A 20,935-nucleotide genomic window follows, 5' to 3' on the forward strand; every position below is an offset into this window, starting at 1 on the left:
GGGATTCGAACCCACGCCTCCATAGGAGACTGCGACCTGAACGCAGCGCCTTAGACCGCTCGGCCATCCTGACATTTTTTAACCTAGTCTACGAATCAATAAACACAACACACCATCATGGTTACTGCTCTCGTATGTTCAAATGTCCGTAAAACAAGGACCGATAATAAACCCCAGCTACCATGCGCTGTAACGTTACCATAGTTACATGGGTTCCACTACTTACATTAACTAATGCACACACGCAGGTTCACGAGCACACTCACACACAGATTGAGACAGAAAGACACCCCTCTCATTTACAATTTCCACTTCCCCACAGTAGCCAGCCAGTCACTTTGAGTTTAAATCTCCTTACCTTTTCCAAATGTTCTCCATATTACAAAGTTTGAACAGATAATCACAATCTAAGAGATCAAATTGAAGTGTCAGAAGTGGGATTCGAACCCACAACTCTAGAGTAGACCACGACCTGAACGCAGCGCCTTTGACCGCTCGACCATCCTGATGTATTTTAACAAACCCTTCGAATCAATAAACCCAAAACGCCATCATGGTTACTGCTCTCGTATGTACAAATGTCCGTAAAACATGGACCCATAATAAACCCCAGCTACCATGTGCTGTAACCTTACCATAGTTACATGGATTACACTACTTACATAAACTAATGCACAGACACGGACGTGCACACAAAGATTGAGACAGAAAGACACCCGTCTCATTTCCCCTTTCTACTACCCCAAAGTAGCCAGCCAGTCACTTTGAGTTTAAACCTCCTTACCTTTTCCAAATGTTCTCCATATTACATAGTTTGAACAGATAATAACAATCAACGAGATCCAAATATAATGTCAGAAGTGGGATTCGAACCCACGCCTCCAGCGGAGACTGCGACCTGAACGCAGCGCCTTAGACCGCTCGGCCATCCTGACGTATATTATCAGACCCTTCGAATCATTCAACAAAAAACGCCATCATGGTTACTGCTCTCGTATGTTCAAATGTCCGTTAAACAAGGACCGATAATAAACCCCAGCTACCATGCGCTGTAACGTTACCATTGTTACATGGGTTACACTACTTACATAAACTAATGCACACACACGCACGTTCACGAGCACACTCACACAGATTGAGACAGAAAGACAACCCTCTCATTTACAATTTCCACCACCCCACCGTAGCCAGCCAGTCACTTTGAGTTTAAATCTCCTTAACTTTTCCAAATGTTCTCCATATTACAAAGTTTGAACAGATAATCACAATCAAAGAGATCCAAATGAAGTGTCAGAAGTGGGATTCGAACCCACGCCTCCAGAGGAGACTGCGACCTGAACGCAGCGCCTTAGACAGCTCGGCCATCCTGACGTATTGTATCAGACCCTTTGAATCAATCAACGCAACACACCATCATGGTTACTGCACTCGTATGTTCAAATGTTCGTAAAACAAGGACCGATAATAAACCCCAGCTACCATGCTCTGTAACCTTACCATAGTTACATGGATTACACTACTTACATGAACTAATGCACACACATGCACGTGCACACACACAGATTGAGACAGATTGACACCCCTCTCATTACCCATTTCCTCTACCCCACCGTAGCCAGCCAGTCACTTTGAGTTTAAATCTCATTACCTTTTCCAAATGTTCTCCATATTACAAAGTTTGAACAGAAAATCACAAACAACGATATCCAATTGTAGTGTCAGAAGTGGGATTCGAACCCACGCCTCCAGAGGAGACTGCGACCTGAACACAGCGCCTTAGACCGCTCGGCCATCCTGACGTTTTTGAACCTATCTACGAATCAATAAACACAACACACCATCATGGTTACTGCTCTCGTATGTTCAAATGTCCGTAAAACAAGGACCGATAATAAACCCCAGCTACCATGCGCTGTAACATTACCATAGTTACATGGGTTCCACTACTTACATTAACTAATGCACACACGCAGGTTCACTCACACACTCACACACAGATTGAGACAGAAAGACACCCCTGTCATTTACAATTTCCACTTCCCCACAGTAGCCAGCCAGTCACTTTGAGTTTAAATCTCCTTACCTTTTCCAAATGTTCTCCATATTACAAAGTTTGAACAGATAATCACAATCAAAGAGATCAAAATGAAGTGTCAGAAGTGGGATTCGAACCCACGCCTCCAGAGTAGACTACGACCTGAACGCAGCGCCTTAGACCGCTCGACCATCCTGATGTATTTCATCAAACCCTTCGAATCAATAAACCCAAAACGCCATCATGGTTACTGCTCTCGTATGTACAAATGTCCGTAAAACATGGACCCATAATAAACCCCAGCTACCATGTGCTGTAACCTTACCATAGTTACATGGATTACACTACTTACATAAACTAATGCACAGACACGGACGTGCACACAAAGATTGAGACAGAAAGACAACCGTCTCATTTCCCCTTTCTACTACCCCAAAGTAGCCAGCCAGTCACTTTGAGTTTAAACCTCCTTACCTTTTCCAAATGTTCTCCATATTACATAGTTTGAACAGATAATAACAATCAACGAGATCCAAATATAATGTCAGAAGTGGGATTCGAACCCACGCCTCCAGAAGAGACTGCGACCTGAACGCAGCGCCTTAGACCGCTCGGCCATCCTGACGTATTTCATCAGACCCTTCGAATCATTCAACAAAAAACGCCATCATGGTTACTGCTCGTATGTTATCGTATGTTCAAATGTCCGTAAAACAAGGACCGATAATAAACCCCAGCTACCATGCGCTGTAACGTTACCATTGTTACATGGGTTACACTACTTACATAAACTAATGCACACACACGCACGTTCACGAGCACACTCACACACAGAAAGACAACCCTCTCATTTACAATTTCCACTACCCCACCGTAGCCAGCCAGTCACTTTGAGTTTAAATCTCCTTACCTTTTCCAAATGTTCTCCATGTTACAAAGTTTGAACAGATAATCACAATCAAAGAGATCCAAATGAAGTGTCAGAAGTGGGATTCGAACCCACGCCTCCAGAGGAGACTACGACCTGAACGCAACACCTTAGACCGCTCGGCCATCCTAACGTATTGTAACAGACCCTACGAATCAATAAAAACAACACACCATCATGGTTACTGCTCTGGTATGTTCAAATGTCCGTAAAACATGGACCGATTATAAACCACAGCTTCCATGCGCTGTAACCTTACCATAGTTACATGGATTACACTACTTACATAAACTAATGCACAGACACGGACGTGCACACACACAGATTGAGACAAAAAGACACCCCTCTCATTACCCATTTACACTACCCCACCGCAGCCAGCCAGTCACTTTGAGTTTAAATCTCATTACCTTTTCCAAATGTTCTCCATATTACAAAGTTTGAACAGAAAATCACAAACAACGAGATCCAATTGTAGTGTCAGAAGTGGGATTCTAACCCACGCCTCCAGAGGAGACTGCGACCTGAACGCAGCGCCTAAGACCGCTCGGCCATCCTGACGTTTTTTAACCTGTCTACGAATCAATAAACACAACACACCATCATGGTTACTGCTCTCGTATGTTCAAATGTCCGTAAAACAAGGACCGATAATAAACCCCAGCTACCATGCGCTGTAACGTTACCATAGTTACATGGGTTCCACTACTTACATTAACTAATGCACACACGCAGGTTCACGAGCACACTCACACACAGATTGAGACAGAAAGACACCCCTCTCATTTACAATTTCCACTTCCCCACAGTAGCCAGCCAGTCACTTTGAGTTTAAATCTCCTTACCTTTTCCAAATGTTCTCCATATTACAAAGTTTGAACAGATAATCACAATCAAAGAGATCAAAATGAAGTGTCAGAAGTGGGATTCGAACCCACGCCTCCAGAGGAGACTGCGACCTGAACGCAGCGCCTTAGACCGCTCGGCCATCCTGACGTTTTTTAACCTGTCTACGAATCAATAAACACAACACACCATCATGGTTACTGCTCTCGTATGTACAAATGTCCGTAAAACATGGACCCATAATAAACCCCAGCTACCATGTGCTGTAACCTTACCATAGTTACATGGATTACACTACTTACATAAACTAATGCACAGACACGGACGTGCACACAAAGATTGAGACAGAAAGACACCCGTCTCATTTCCCCTTTCTACTACCCCAAAGTAGCCAGCCAGTCACTTTGAGTTTAAACCTCCTTACCTTTTCCAAATGTTCTCCATATTACATAGTTTGAACAGATAATAACAATCAACGAGATCCAAATATAATGTCAGAAGCGGGATTCGAACCCACGCCTCCAGAAGAGACTGCGACCTGAACGCAGCGCCTTAGACCGCTCGGCCATCCTGACGTATTTCATCAGACCCTTCGAATCATTCAACAAAAAACGCCATCATGGTTACTGCTCTCGTATGTTCAAATGTCCGTAAAACAAGGACCGATAATAAACCCCAGCTACCATGCGCTGTAACGTTACCATTGTTACATGGGTTACACTACTTACATAAACTAATGCACACACACGCACGTTCACGAGCACACTCACACACAGATTGAGACAGAAAGACAACCCTCTCATTTACAATTTCCACTACCCCACCGTAGCCAGCCAGTCACATTGAGTTTAAATCTCCTTACCTTTTCCAAATGTTCTCCATATTACAAAGTTTGAACAGATAATCACAATCAAAGAGACCCAAATGAAGTGTCAGAAGTGGGATTCGTACCCACGCCTCCAGAGGAGACTACGACCTGAACGCAACACCATAGACCGCTCGGCCATCCTAACGTAATGTAACAGACCCTACGAATCAATAAAAACAACACACCATCATGGTTACTGCTCTGGTATGTTCAAATGTCCGTAACACATGGACCGATTATAAACCACAGCTTCCATGCGCTGTAACCTTACCATAGTTACATGGATTACACTACTTACATAAACTAATGCACAGACACGGACGTGCACACACACAGATTGAGACAAAAAGACACCCCTCTCATTACCCATTTACACTACCCCACCGCAGCCAGCCAGTCACTTTGAGTTTAAATCTCATTACCTTTTCCAAATGTTCTCCATATTACAAAGTTTGAACAGAAAATCACAAACAACGAGATCCAATTGTAGTGTCAGAAGTGGGATTCTAACCCACGCCTCCAGAGGAGACTGCGACCTGAACGCAGCGCCTTAGACCGCTCGGCCATCCTGACGTTTTTTAACCTGTCTACGAATCAATAAACACAACACACCATCATGGTTACTGCTCTCGTATGTTCAAATGTCCGTAAAACAAGGACCGATAATAAACCCCAGCTACCATGCGCTGAAACGTTACCATAGTTACATGGGTTCCACTACTTACATTAACTAATGCACACACGCAGGTTCACTCACACACTCACACACAGATTGAGACAGAAAGACACCCCTCTCATTTACAATTTCCACTTCCCCACAGTAGCCAGCCAGTCACTTTGAGTTTAAATCTCCTTACCTTTTCCAAATGTTCTCCATATTACAAAGTTTGAACAGATAATCACAATCAAAGAGATCAAAATGAAGTGTCAGAAGTGGGATTCGAACCCACGCCTCCAGAGTAGACTACGACTTGAACGCAGCGCCTTAGACCGCTCGACCATCCTGATGTATTTCATCAAACCCTTCGAATCAATAGACCCAAAACGCCATCATGGTTACTGCTCTCGTATGTACAAATGTCCGTAAAACATGGACCCATAATAAACCCCAGCTACCATGTGCTGTAACCTTACCATAGTTACATGGATTACACTACTTACATAAACTAATGCACAGACACGGACGTGCACACAAAGATTGAGACAGAAAGACACCCGTCTCATTTCCCCTTTCTACTACCCCAAAGTAGCCAGCCAGTCACTTTGAGTTTAAACCTCCTTACCTTTTCCAAATGTTCTCCATATTACATAGTTTGAACAGATAATAACAATCAACGAGATCCAAATATAATGTCAGAAGCGGGATTCGAACCCACGCCTCCAGAAGAGACTGCGACCTGAACGCAGCGCCTTAGACCGCTCGGCCATCCTGACGTATTTCATCAGACCCTTCGAATCATTCAACAAAAAACGCCATCATGGTTACTGCTCTCGTATGTTCAAATGTCCGTAAAACAAGGACCGATAATAAACCCCAGCTACCATGCGCTGTAACGTTACCATTGTTACATGGGTTACACTACTTACATAAACTAATGCACACACACGCACGTTCACAAGCACACTCACACACAGATTGAGACAGAAAGACAACCCTCTCATTTACAATTTCCACTACCCCACCGTAGCCAGCCAGTCACTTTGAGTTTAAATCTCCTTACCTTTTCCAAATGTTCTCCATATTACAAAGTCTGAACAGATAATCACAATCAAAGAGATCCAAATGAAGTGTCAGAAGTGGGATTCGAACCCACGCCTCCAGAGGAGACTACGACCTGAACGCAACACCTTAGACCGCTCGGCCATCCTAACGTATTGTAATAGACCCTACGAATCAATAAAAACAACACACCATCATGGTTACTGCTCTGGTATGTTCAAATGTCCGTAAAACATGGACCGATTATAAACCACAGCTTCCATGCGCTGTAACCTTACCATAGTTACATGGATTACACTACTTACATAAACTAATGCACAGACACGGACGTGCACACACACAGATTGAGACAAAAAGACACCCCTCTCATTACCCATTTACACTACCCCACCGCAGCCAGCCAGTCACTTTGAGTTTAAATCTCATTACCTTTTCCAAATGTTCTCCATATTACAAAGTTTGAACAGAAAATCACAAACAACGATATCCAATTGTAGTGTCAGAAGTGGGATTCGAACCCACGCCTCCAGAGGAGACTGCGACCTGAACACAGCGCCTTAGACCGCTCGGCCATCCTGACGTTTTTTAACCTGTCTACGAATCAATAAACACAACACACCATCATGGTTACTGCTCTCGTATGTTCAAATGTCCGTAAAACAAGGACCGATAATAAACCCCAGCTACCATGCGCTGTAACATTACCATAGTTACATGGGTTCCACTACTTACATTAACTAATGCACACACGCAGGTTCACTCACACACTCACACACAGATTGAGACAGAAAGACACCCCTCTCATTTACAATTTCCACTTCCCCACAGTAGCCAGCCAGTCACTTTGAGTTTAAATCTCCTTACCTTTTCCAAATGTTCTCCATATTACAAAGTTTGAACAGATAATCACAATCAAAGAGATCAAAATGAAGTGTCAGACGTGGGATTCGAACCCACGCCTCCAGAGTAGACTACGACCTGAACGCAGCGCATTAGACCGCTCGACCATCCTGATGTATTGCATCAAACCCTTCGAATCAATAAACCCAAAACGCCATCATGGTTACTGCTCTCGTATGTACAAATGTCCGTAAAACATGGACCCATAATAAACCCCAGCTACCATGTGCTGTAACCTTACCATAGTTACATGGATTACACTACTTACATAAACTAATGCACAGACACGGACGTGCACACAAAGATTGAGACAGAAAGACAACCGTCTCATTTCCCCTTTCTACTACCCCAAAGTAGCCAGCCAGTCACTTTGAGTTTAAACCTCCTTACCTTTTCCAAATGTTCTCCATATTACATAGTTTGAACAGATAATAACAATCAACGAGATCCAAATATAATGTCAGAAGTGGGATTCGAACCCACGCCTCCAGAAGAGACTGCGACCTGAACGCAGCGCCTTAGACCGCTCGGCCATCCTGACATATTTCATCAGACCCTTCGAATCATTCAACAAAAAACGCCATCATGGTTACTGCTCTCGTATGTTCAAATGTCCGTAAAACAAGGACCGATAATAAACCCCAGCTACCATGCGCTGTAACGTTACCATTGTTACATGGGTTACACTACTTACATAAACTAATGCACACACACGCACGTTCACGAGCACACTCACACACAGATTGAGACAGAAAGACAACCCTCTCATTTACAATTTCCACTACCCCACCGTAGCCAGCCAGTCACTTTGAGTTTAAATCTCCTTACCTTTTCCAAATGTTCTCCATATTACAAAGTTTGAACAGATAATCACAATCAAAGAGATCAAAATGAAGTGTCAGAAGTGGGATTCGAACCCACGCCTCCAGAGTAGACTACGACCTGAACGCAGCGCCTTAGACCGCTCAACCATCCTGATGTAATTCATCAAACCCTTCGAATCAATAAACCCAAAACGCCATCATGGTTACTGCTCTCGTATGTACAAATGTCCGTAAAACATGGACCCATAATAAACCCCAGCTACCATGTGCTGTAACCTTACCATAGTTACATGGATTACACTACTTACATAAACTAATGCACAGACACGGACGTGCACACAAAGATTGAGACAGAAAGACACCCGTCTCATTTCCCCTTTCTACTACCCCAAAGCAGCCAGCCAGTCACTTTGAGTTTAAACCTCCTTACCTTTTCCAAATGTTCTCCATATTACATAGTTTGAACAGATAATAACAATCAACGAGATCCAAATATAATGTCAGAAGTGGGATTCGAACCCACGCCTCCAGAGGAGACTGCGACCTGAACGCAGCGCCTTAGACCGCTCGGCCATCCTGACGTATTTCAACAGACCCTTCGAATCATTCAACAAAAAACGCCATCATGGTTACTGCTCTCGTGTGTTCAAATGTCCGTAAAACAAGGACCGATAATAAACCCCAGCTACCATGCGCTGTAACGTTACCATTGTTACATGGGTTACACTACTTACATAAACTAATGCACACACACGCACGTTCACGAGCACACTCACACACAGATTGAGACAGAAAGACACCCCTCTCATTTACAATTTCCACTTCCCCACAGTAGCCAGCCAGTCACTTTGAGTTTAAATCTCCTTACCTTTTCCAAATGTTCTCCATATTACAAAGTTTGAACAGATAATCACAATCAAAGAGATCAAAATGAAGTGTCAGAAGTGGGATTCGAACCCACGCCTCCAGAGGAGACTGCGACCTGAACGCAGCGCCTTAGACCGCTCGGCCATCCTGACGTTTTTTAACCTGTCTACGAATCAATAAACACAACACACCATCATGGTTACTGCTCTCGTATGTTCAAATGTCCGTAAAACAAGGACCGATAATAAACCCCAGCTACCATGCGCTGTAACGTTACCATAGTTACATGGGTTCCACTACTTACATTAACTAATGCACACACACGCACGTTCACGAGCACACTCACACACAGATTGAGACAGAAAGACAACCCTCTCATTTACAATTTCCACTACCCCACCGCAGCCAGCCAGTCACTTTGAGTTTAAATCTCCTTACCTTTTCCAAATGTTCTCCATATTACAAAGTTTGAACAGATAATCACAATCAAAGAGATCAAAATGAAGTGTCAGAAGTGGGATTCGAACCCACGCCTCCAGAGGAGACTATGACCTGAACGCAACACCTTAGACCGCTCGGCCATCCTAACGTATTGTAACAGACCCTACGAATCAATAAAAACAACACACCATCATGGTTACTGCTCGAGTATGTTCAAATGTCCGTAAAACATGGACCGATTATAAACCACAGCTTCCATGCGCTGTAACCTTACCATAGTTACATGGATTACACTACTTACATAAACTAATGCACAGACACGGACGTGCACACACACAGATTGAGACAAAAAGACACCCCTCTCATTACCCATTTACACTACCCCACCGCAGCCAGCCAGTCACTTTGAGTTTAAATCTCATTACCTTTTCCAAATGTTCTCCATATTACAAAGTTTGAACAGAAAATCACAAACAACGATATCCAATTGTAGTGTCAGAAGTGGGATTCGAACCCACGCCTCCAGAGGAAACTGCGACCTGAACACAGCGCCTTAGACCGCTCGGCCATCCTGACGTTTTTGAACCTATCTACGAATCAATAAACACAACACACCATCATGGTTACTGCTCTCGTATGTTCAAATGTCCGTAAAACAAGGACCGATAATAAACCCCAGCTACCATGCGCTGTAACATTACCATAGTTACATGGGTTCCACTACTTACATTAACTAATGCACACACGCAGGTTCACTCACACACTCACACACAGATTGAGACAGAAAGACACCCCTCTCATTTACAATTTCCACTTCCCCACAGTAGCCAGCCAGTCACTTTGAGTTTAAATCTCCTTACCTTTTCCAAATGTTCTCCATATTACAAAGTTTGAACAGATAATCACAATCAAAGAGATCAAAATGAAGTGTCAGAAGTGGGATTCGAACCCACGCCTCCAGAGTAGACTACGACCTGAACGCAGCGCCTTAGACCGCTCGACCATCCTGATGTATTTCATCAAACCCTTCGAATCAATAAACCCAAAACGCCATCATGGTTACTGCTCTCGTATGTACAAATGTCCGTAAAACATGGACCCATAATAAACCCCAGCTACCATGTGCTGTAACCTTACCATAGTTACATGGATTACACTACTTACATAAACTAATGCACAGACACGGACGTGCACACAAAGATTGAGACAGAAAGACAACCGTCTCATTTCCCCTTTCTACTACCCCAAAGTAGCCAGCCAGTCACTTTGAGTTTAAACCTCCTTACCTTTTCCAAATGTTCTCCATATTACATAGTTTGAACAGATAATAACAATCAACGAGATCCAAATATAATGTCAGAAGTGGGATTCGAACCCACGCCTCCAGAAGAGACTGCGACCTGAACGCAGCGCCTTAGACCGCTCGGCCATCCTGACGTATTTCATCAGACCCTTCGAATCATTCAACAAAAAACGCCATCATGGTTACTGCTCGTATGTTATCGTATGTTCAAATGTCCGTAAAACAAGGACCGATAATAAACCCCAGCTACCATGCGCTGTAACGTTACCATTGTTACATGGGTTACACTACTTACATAAACTAATGCACACACACGCACGTTCACGAGCACACTCACACACAGATTGAGACAGAAAGACAACCCTCTCATTTACAATTTCCACTACCCCACCGTAGCCAGCCAGTCACTTTGAGTTTAAATCTCCTTACCTTTTCCAAATGTTCTCCATATTACAAAGTCTGAACAGATAATCACAATCAAAGAGATCCAAATGAAGTGTCAGAAGTGGGATTCGAACCCACACCTCCAGAGGAGACTACGACCTGAACGCAACACCTTAGACCGCTCGGCCATCCTAACGTATTGTAACAGACCCTACGAATCAATAAAAACAACACACCATCATGGTTACTGCTCTGGTATGTTCAAATGTCCGTAAAACATGGACCGATTATAAACCACAGCTTCCATGCGCTGTAACCTTACCATAGTTACATGGATTACACTACTTACATAAACTAATGCACAGACACGGACGTGCACACACACAGATTGAGACAAAAAGACACCCCTCTCATTACCCATTTACACTACCCCACCGCAGCCAGCCAGTCACTTTGAGTTTAAATCTCATTACCTTTTCCAAATGTTCACCATATTACAAAGTTTGAACAGAAAATCACAAACAACGATATCCAATTGTAGTGTCAGAAGTGGGATTCGAACCCACGCCTCCAGAGGAGACTGCGACCTGAACACAGCGCCTTAGACCGCTCTGCCATCCTGACGTTTTTTAACCTGTCTACGAATCAATAAACACAACACACCATCATGGTTACTGCTCTCGTATGTTCAAATGTCCGTAAAACAAGGACCGATAATAAACCCCAGCTACCATGCGCTGTAACATTACCATAGTTACATGGGTTCCACTACTTACATTAACTAATGCACACACGCAGGTTCACTCACACACTCACACACAGATTGAGACAGAAAGACACCCCTCTCATTTACAATTTCCACTTCCCCACAGTAGCCAGCCAGTCACTTTGAGTTTAAATCTCCTTACCTTTTCCAAATGTTCTCCATATTACAAAGTTTGAACAGATAATCACAATCAAAGAGATCAAAATGAAGTGTCAGACGTGGGATTCGAACCCACGCCTCCAGAGTAGACTACGACCTGAACGCAGCGCATTAGACCGCTCGACCATCCTGATGTATTGCATCAAACCCTTCGAATCAATAAACCCAAAACGCCATCATGGTTACTGCTCTCGTATGTACAAATGTCCGTAAAACATGGACCCATAATAAACCCCAGCTACCATGTGCTGTAACCTTACCATAGTTACATGGATTACACTACTTACATAAACTAATGCACAGACACGGACGTGCACACAAAGATTGAGACAGAAAGACAACCGTCTCATTTCCCCTTTCTACTACCCCAAAGTAGCCAGCCAGTCACTTTGAGTTTAAACCTCCTTACCTTTTCCAAATGTTCTCCATATTACATAGTTTGAACAGATAATAACAATCAACGAGATCCAAATATAATGTCAGAAGTGGGATTCGAACCCACGCCTCCAGAAGAGACTGCGACCTGAACGCAGCGCCTTAGACCGCTCGGCCATCCTGACATATTTCATCAGACCCTTCGAATCATTCAACAAAAAACGCCATCATGGTTACTGCTCTCGTATGTTCAAATGTCCGTAAAACAAGGACCGATAATAAACCCCAGCTACCATGCGCTGTAACGTTACCATTGTTACATGGGTTACACTACTTACATAAACTAATGCACACACACGCACGTTCACGAGCACACTCACACACAGATTGAGACAGAAAGACAACCCTCTCATTTACAATTTCCACTACCCCACCGTAGCCAGCCAGTCACTTTGAGTTTAAATCTCCTTACCTTTTCCAAATGTTCTCCATATTACAAAGTTTGAACAGATAATCACAATCAAAGAGATCAAAATGAAGTGTCAGAAGTGGGATTCGAACCCACGCCTCCAGAGAAGACTACGACCTGAACGCAGCGCCTTAGACCGCTCAACCATCCTGATGTAATTCATCAAACCCTTCGAATCAATAAACCCAAAACGCCATCATGGTTACTGCTCTCGTATGTACAAATGTCCGTAAAACATGGACCCATAATAAACCCCAGCTACCATGTGCTGTAACCTTACCATAGTTACATGGATTACACTACTTACATAAACTAATGCACAGACACGGACGTGCACACAAAGATTGAGACAGAAAGACACCCGTCTCATTTCCCCTTTCTACTACCCCAAAGTAGCCAGCCAGTCACTTTGAGTTTAAACCTCCTTACCTTTTCCAAATGTTCTCCATATTACATAGTTTGAACAGATAATAACAATCAACGAGATCCAAATATAATGTCAGAAGTGGGATTCGAACCCACGCCTCCAGAGGAGACTGCGACCTGAACGCAGCGCCTTAGACCGCTCGGCCATCCTGACGTATTTCAACAGACCCTTCGAATCATTCAACAAAAAACGCCATCATGGTTACTGCTCTCGTGTGTTCAAATGTCCGTAAAACAAGGACCGATAATAAACCCCAGCTACCATGCGCTGTAACGTTACCATTGTTACATGGGTTACACTACTTACATAAACTAATGCACACACACGCACGTTCACGAGCACACTCACACACAGATTGAGACAGAAAGACACCCCTCTCATTTACAATTTCCACTTCCCCACAGTAGCCAGCCAGTCACTTTGAGTTTAAATCTCCTTACCTTTTCCAAATGTTCTCCATATTACAAAGTTTGAACAGATAATCACAATCAAAGAGATCAAAATGAAGTGTCAGAAGTGGGATTCGAACCCACGCCTCCAGAGGAGACTGCGACCTGAACGCAGCGCCTTAGACCGCTCGGCCATCCTGACGTTTTTTAACCTGTCTACGAATCAATAAACACAACACACCATCATGGTTACTGCTCTCGTATGTTCAAATGTCCGTAAAACAAGGACCGATAATAAACCCCAGCTACCATGCGCTGTAACGTTACCATAGTTACATGGGTTCCACTACTTACATTAACTAATGCACACACACGCACGTTCACGAGCACACTCACACACAGATTGAGACAGAAAGACAACCCTCTCATTTACAATTTCCACTACCCCACCGCAGCCAGCCAGTCACTTTGAGTTTAAATCTCCTTACCTTTTCCAAATGTTCTCCATATTACAAAGTTTGAACAGATAATCACAATCAAAGAGATCAAAATGAAGTGTCAGAAGTGGGATTCGAACCCACGCCTCCAGAGGAGACTATGACCTGAACGCAACACCTTAGACCGCTCGGCCATCCTAACGTATTGTAACAGACCCTACGAATCAATAAAAACAACACACCATCATGGTTACTGCTCGAGTATGTTCAAATGTCCGTAAAACATGGACCGATTATAAACCACAGCTTCCATGCGCTGTAACCTTACCATAGTTACATGGATTACACTACTTACATAAACTAATGCACAGACACGGACGTGCACACACACAGATTGAGACAAAAAGACACCCCTCTCATTACCCATTTACACTACCCCACCGCAGCCAGCCAGTCACTTTGAGTTTAAATCTCATTACCTTTTCCAAATGTTCTCCATATTACAAAGTTTGAACAGAAAATCACAAACAACGATATCCAATTGTAGTGTCAGAAGTGGGATTCGAACCCACGCCTCCAGAGGAGACTGCGACCTGAACACAGCGCCTTAGACCGCTCGGCCATCCTGACGTTTTTGAACCTATCTACGAATCAATAAACACAACACACCATCATGGTTACTGCTCTCGTATGTTCAAATGTCCGTAAAACAAGGACCGATAATAAACCCCAGCTACCATGCGCTGTAACATTACCATAGTTACATGGGTTCCACTACTTACATTAACTAATGCACACACGCAGGTTCACTCACACACTCACACACAGATTGAGACAGAAAGACACCCCTCTCATTTACAATTTCCACTTCCCCACAGTAGCCAGCCAGTCACTTTGAGTTTAAATCTCCTTACCTTTTCCAAATGTTCTCCATATTACAAAGTTTGAACAGATAATCACAATCAAAGAGATCAAAATGAAGTGTCAGAAGTGGGATTCGAACCCACGCCTCCAGAGTAGACTACGACCTGAACGCAGCTCCTTAGACCGCTCGACCATCCTGATGTATTTCATCAAACCCTTCGAATCAATAAACCCAAAACGCCATCATGGTTACTGCTCTCGTATGTACAAATGTCCGTAAAACATGGACCCATAATAAACCCCAGCTACCATGTGCTGTAACCTTACCATAGTTACATGGATTACACTACTTACATAAACTAATGCACAGACACGGACGTGCACACAAAGATTGAGACAGAAAGACAACCGTCTCATTTCCCCTTTCTACTACCCCAAAGTAGCCAGCCAGTCACTTTGAGTTTAAACCTCCTTACCTTTTCCAAATGTTCTCCATATTACATAGTTTGAACAGATAATAACAATCAACGAGATCCAAATATAATGTCAGAAGTGGGATTCGAACCCACGCCTCCAGAAGAGACTGCGACCTGAACGCAGCGCCTTAGACCGCTCGGCCATCCTGACGTATTTCATCAGACCCTTCGAATCATTCAACAAAAAACGCCATCATGGTTACTGCTCGTATGTTATCGTATGTTCAAATGTCCGTAAAACAAGGACCGATAATAAACCCCAGCTACCATGCGCTGTAACGTTACCATTGTTACATGGGTTACACTACTTACATAAACTAATGCACACACACGCACGTTCACGAGCACACTCAAACACAGAAAGACAACCCTCTCATTTACAATTTCCACTACCCCACCGTAGCCAGCCAGTCACTTTGAGTTTAAATCTCCTTACCTTTTCCAAATGTTCTCCATGTTACAAAGTTTGAACAGATAATCACAATCAAAGAGATCCAAATGAAGTGTCAGAAGTGGGATTCGAACCCACGCCTCCAGAGGAGACTACGACCTGAACGCAACACCTTAGACCGCTCGGCCATCCTAACGTATTGTAACAGACCCTACGAATCAATAAAAACAACACACCATCATGGTTACTGCTCTGGTATGTTCAAATGTCCGTAAAACATGGACCGATTATAAACCACAGCTTCCATGCGCTGTAACCTTACCATAGTTACATGGATTACACTACTTACATAAACTAATGCACAGACACGGACGTGCACACACACAGATTGAGACAAAAAGACACCCCTCTCATTACCCATTTACACTACCCCACCGCAGCCAGCCAGTCACTTTGAGTTTAAATCTCATTACCTTTTCCAAATGTTCTCCATATTACAAAGTTTGAACAGAAAATCACAAACAACGAGATCCAATTGTAGTGTCAGAAGTGGGATTCTAACCCACGCCTCCAGAGGAGACTGCGACCTGAACGCAGCGCCTTAGACCGCTCGGCCATCCTGACGTTTTTTAACCTGTCTACGAATCAATAAACACAACACACCATCATGGTTACTGCTCTCGTATGTTCAAATGTCCGTAAAACAAGGACCGATAATAAACCCCAGCTACCATGCGCTGTAACGTTACCATAGTTACATGGGTTCCACTACTTACATTAACTAATGCACACACGCAGGTTCACGAGCACACTCACACACAGATTGAGACAGAAAGACACCCCTCTCATTTACAATTTCCACTTCCCCACAGTAGCCAGCCAGTCACTTTGAGTTTAAATCTCCTTACCTTTTCCAAATGTTCTCCATATTACAAAGTTTGAACAGATAATCACAATCAAAGAGATCAAAATGAAGTGTCAGAAGTGGGATTCGAACCCACGCCTCCAGAGGAGACTGCGACCTGAACGCAGCGCCTTAGACCGCTCGGCCATCCTGACGTTTTTTAACCTGTCTACGAATCAATAAACACAACACACCATCATGGTTACTGCTCTCGTATGTACAAATGTCCGTAAAACAAGGACCGATAATAAACCCCAGCTACCATGCGCTGTAACGTTACCATTGTTACATGGGTTACACTACTTACATAAACTAATGCACACACACGCACGTTCACGAGCACACTCACACACAGATTGAGACAGAAAGACAACCCTCTCATTTACAATTTCCACTACCCCACCGTAGCCAGCCAGTCACATTGAGTTTAAATCTCCTTACCTTTTCCAAATGTTCTCCATATTACAAAGTTTGAACAGATAATCACAATCAAAGAGATCCAAATGAAGTGTCAGAAGTGGGATTCGTACCCACGCCTCCAGAGGAGACTACGACCTGAACGCAACACCGTAGACCGCTCGGCCATCCTAACGTAATGTAACAGACCCTACGAATCAATAAAAACAACACACCATCATGGTTACTGCTCTGGTATGTTCAAATGTCCGTAACACATGGACCGATTATAAACCACAGCTTCCATGCGCTGTAACCTTACCATAGTTACATGGATTACACTACTTACATAAACTAATGCACAGACACGGACGTGCACACACACAGATTGAGACAAAAAGACACCCCTCTCATTACCCATTTACACTACCCCACCGCAGCCAGCCAGTCACTTTGAGTTTAAATCTCATTACCTTTTCCAAATGTTCTCCATATTACAAAGTTTGAACAGAAAATCACAAACAACGAGATCCAATTGTAGTGTCAGAAGTGGGATTCTAACCCACGCCTCCAGAGGAGACTGCGACCTGAACGCAGCTCCTTAGACCGCTCGGCCATCCTGACGTTTTTTAACCTGTCTACGAATCAATAAACACAACACACCATCATGGTTACTGCTCTCGTATGTTCAAATGTCCGTAAAACAAGGACCGATAATAAACCCCAGCTACCATGCGCTGTAACGTTACCATAGTTACATGGGTTCCACTACTTACATTAACTAATGCACACACGCAGGTTCACTCACACACTCACACACAGATTGAGACAGAAAGACACCCCTCTCATTTACAATTTCCACTTCCCCACAGTAGCCAGCCAGTCACTTTGAGTTTAAATCTCCTTACCTTTTCCAAATGTTCTCCATATTACAAAGTTTGAACAGATAATCACAATCAAAGAGATCAAAATGAAGTGTCAGAAGTGGGATTCGATCCCACGCCTCCAGAGTAGACTACGACTTGAACGCAGCGCCTTAGACCGCTCGACCATCCTGATGTATTTCATCAAACCCTTCGAATCAATAAACCCAAAACGCCATCATGGTTACTGCTCTCGTATGTACAAATGTCCGTAAAACATGGACCCATAATAAACCCCAGCTACCATGTGCTGTAACCTTACCATAGTTACATGGATTACACTACTTACATAAACTAATGCACAGACACGGACGTGCACACAAAGATTGAGACAGAAAGACACCCGTCTCATTTCCCCTTTCTACTACCCCAAAGTAGCCAGCCAGTCACTTTGAGTTTAAACCTCCTTACCTTTTCCAAATGTTCTCCATATTACATAGTTTGAACAGATAATAACAATCAACGAGATCCAAATATAATGTCAGAAGCGGGATTCGAACCCACGCCTCCAGAAGAGACTGCGACCTGAACGCAGCGCCTTAGACCGCTCGGCCATCCTGACGTATTTCATCAGACCCTTCGAATCATTCAACAAAAAACGCCATCATGGTTACTGCTCTCGTATGTTCAAATGTCCGTAAAACAAGGACCGATAATAAACCCCAGCTACCATGCGCTGTAACGTTACCATTGTTACATGGGTTACACTACTTACATAAACTAATGCACACACACGCACGTTCACGAGCACACTCACACACAGATTGAGACAGAAAGACAACCCTCTCATTTACAATTTCCACTACCCCACCGTAGCCAGCCAGTCACATTGAGTTTAAATCTCCTTACCTTTTCCAAATGTTCTCCATATTACAAAGTTTGAACAGATAATCACAATCAAAGAGATCCAAATGAAGTGTCAGAAGTGGGATTCGAACCCACGCCTCCAGAGGAGACTACGACCTGAACGCAACACCTTAGACCGCTCGGCCATCCTAACGTATTGTAACAGACAACACTATAAAAACAACACACCATCATGGTTACTGCTCTGGTATGTTCAAATGTCCGTAAAACATGGACCGATTATAAACCACAGCTTCCATGCGCTGTAACCTTACCATAGTTACATGGATTACACTACTTACATAAACTAATGCACAGACACGGACGTGCACACACACAGATTGAGACAAAAAGACACCCCTCTCATTACCCATTTACACTACCCCACCGCAGCCAGCCAGTCACTATGAGTTTAAATCTCATTACCTTTTCCAAATGTTCTCCATATTACAAAGTTTGAACTGAAAATCACAAACAACGAGATCCAATTGTAGTGTCAGAAGTGGGATTCGAACCCACGCCTCCATAGGAGACTGCGACCTGAACGCAGCGCCTTAGACCGCTCGGCCATCCTGACATTTTTTAACCTAGTCTACGAATCAATAAACACAACACACCATCATGGTTACTGCTCTCGTATGTTCAAATGTCCGTAAAACAAGGACCGATAATAAACCCCAGCTACCATGCGCTGTAACGTTACCATAGTTACATGGGTTCCACTACTTACATTAACTAATGCTCACACGCAGGTTCACGAGCACACTCACACACAGATTGAGACAGAAAGACACCCCTCTCATTTACAATTTCCACTTCCCCACAGTAGCCAGCCAGTCACTTTGAGTTTAAATCTCCTTACCTTTTCCAAATGTTCTCCATATTACAAAGTTTGAACAGATAATCACAATCTAAGAGATCAAATTGAAGTGTCAGAAGTGGGATTCGAACCCACAACTCTAGAGTAGACCACGACCTGAACGCAGCGCCTTAGACCGCTCGACCATCCTGATGTATTTTAACAAACCCTTCGAATCAATAAACCCAAAACGCCATCATGGTTACTGCTCTCGTATGTACAAATGTCCGTAAAACATGGACCCATAATAAACCCCAGCTACCATGTGCTGTAACCTTACCATAGTTACATGGATTACACTACTTACATAAACTAATGCACAGACACGGACGTGCACACAAAGATTGAGACAGAAAGACACCCGTCTCATTTCCCCTTTCTACTACCCCAAAGTAGCCAGCCAGTCACTTTGAGTTTAAACCTCCTTACCTTTTCCAAATGTTCTCCATATTACATAGTTTGAACAGATAATAACAATCAACGAGATCCAAATATAATGTCAGAAGTGGGATTCGAACCCACGCCTCCAGCGGAGACTGCGACCTGAACGCAGCGCCTTAGACCGCTCGGCCATCCTGACGTATATTATCAGACCCTTCGAATCATTCAACAAAAAACGCCATCATGGTTACTGCTCTCGTATGTTCAAATGTCCGTTAAACAAGGACCGATAATAAACCCCAGCTACCATGCGCTGTAACGTTACCATTGTTACATGGGTTACACTACTTACATAAACTAATGCACACACACGCACGTTCACGAGCACACTCACGCAGATTGAGACAGAAAGACAACCCTCTCATTTACAATTTCCACCACCCCACCGTAGCCAGCCAGTCACTTTGAGTTTAAATCTCCTTAACTTTTCCAAATGTTCTCCATATTACAAAGTTTGAACAGATAATCACAATCAAAGAGATCCAAATGAAGTGTCAGAAGTGGGATTCGAACCCACGCCTCCAGAGGAGACTGCGACCTGAACGCAGCGCCTTAGACAGCTCGGCCATCCTGACGTATTGTATCAGACCCTTTGAATCAATCAACGCAACACACCATCATGGTTACTGCACTCGTATGTTCAAATGTTCGTAAAACAAGGACCGATAATAAACCCCAGCTACCATGCTCTGTAACC

General features: G+C 43.5%; 11 non-coding genes across 11 annotated transcripts; all 11 read right to left on the bottom strand.

Moving 5' to 3' along the window:
- Window positions 1-852: 852 nt before the first annotated feature.
- On the bottom strand, window positions 853-935 carry trnal-cag (transfer RNA leucine (anticodon CAG)). Its single transcript has one exon. It is a non-coding gene; the product is annotated as a tRNA-Leu (tRNA).
- Window positions 936-1,716: 781 nt separating this feature from the next.
- Window positions 1,717-1,799, bottom strand: trnal-cag (transfer RNA leucine (anticodon CAG)). Its single transcript has one exon. It is a non-coding gene; the product is annotated as a tRNA-Leu (tRNA).
- A 2,077-nt stretch (window positions 1,800-3,876) lies between these two features.
- On the bottom strand, window positions 3,877-3,959 carry trnal-cag (transfer RNA leucine (anticodon CAG)). Its single transcript has one exon. It is a non-coding gene; the product is annotated as a tRNA-Leu (tRNA).
- A 2,935-nt stretch (window positions 3,960-6,894) lies between these two features.
- trnal-cag (transfer RNA leucine (anticodon CAG)) lies at window positions 6,895-6,977 on the bottom strand. The gene has a single exon. It is a non-coding gene; the product is annotated as a tRNA-Leu (tRNA).
- A 1,642-nt stretch (window positions 6,978-8,619) lies between these two features.
- Window positions 8,620-8,702, bottom strand: trnal-cag (transfer RNA leucine (anticodon CAG)). Its single transcript has one exon. It is a non-coding gene; the product is annotated as a tRNA-Leu (tRNA).
- A 355-nt stretch (window positions 8,703-9,057) lies between these two features.
- trnal-cag (transfer RNA leucine (anticodon CAG)) lies at window positions 9,058-9,140 on the bottom strand. The gene has a single exon. It is a non-coding gene; the product is annotated as a tRNA-Leu (tRNA).
- A 4,242-nt stretch (window positions 9,141-13,382) lies between these two features.
- trnal-cag (transfer RNA leucine (anticodon CAG)) lies at window positions 13,383-13,465 on the bottom strand. The gene has a single exon. It is a non-coding gene; the product is annotated as a tRNA-Leu (tRNA).
- Window positions 13,466-13,820: 355 nt separating this feature from the next.
- On the bottom strand, window positions 13,821-13,903 carry trnal-cag (transfer RNA leucine (anticodon CAG)). Its single transcript has one exon. It is a non-coding gene; the product is annotated as a tRNA-Leu (tRNA).
- Window positions 13,904-14,685: 782 nt separating this feature from the next.
- trnal-cag (transfer RNA leucine (anticodon CAG)) lies at window positions 14,686-14,768 on the bottom strand. The gene has a single exon. It is a non-coding gene; the product is annotated as a tRNA-Leu (tRNA).
- Window positions 14,769-16,845: 2,077 nt separating this feature from the next.
- trnal-cag (transfer RNA leucine (anticodon CAG)) lies at window positions 16,846-16,928 on the bottom strand. Its single transcript has one exon. It is a non-coding gene; the product is annotated as a tRNA-Leu (tRNA).
- A 3,366-nt stretch (window positions 16,929-20,294) lies between these two features.
- On the bottom strand, window positions 20,295-20,377 carry trnal-cag (transfer RNA leucine (anticodon CAG)). Its single transcript has one exon. It is a non-coding gene; the product is annotated as a tRNA-Leu (tRNA).
- Between the last annotated feature and the right edge of the window lie 558 nt (window positions 20,378-20,935).

This window comes from Gadus macrocephalus, chromosome 2 (genome assembly GCF_031168955.1).
Source record: "Gadus macrocephalus chromosome 2, ASM3116895v1".
In the NCBI taxonomy this organism is placed as follows: domain Eukaryota; kingdom Metazoa; phylum Chordata; class Actinopteri; order Gadiformes; family Gadidae; genus Gadus; species Gadus macrocephalus.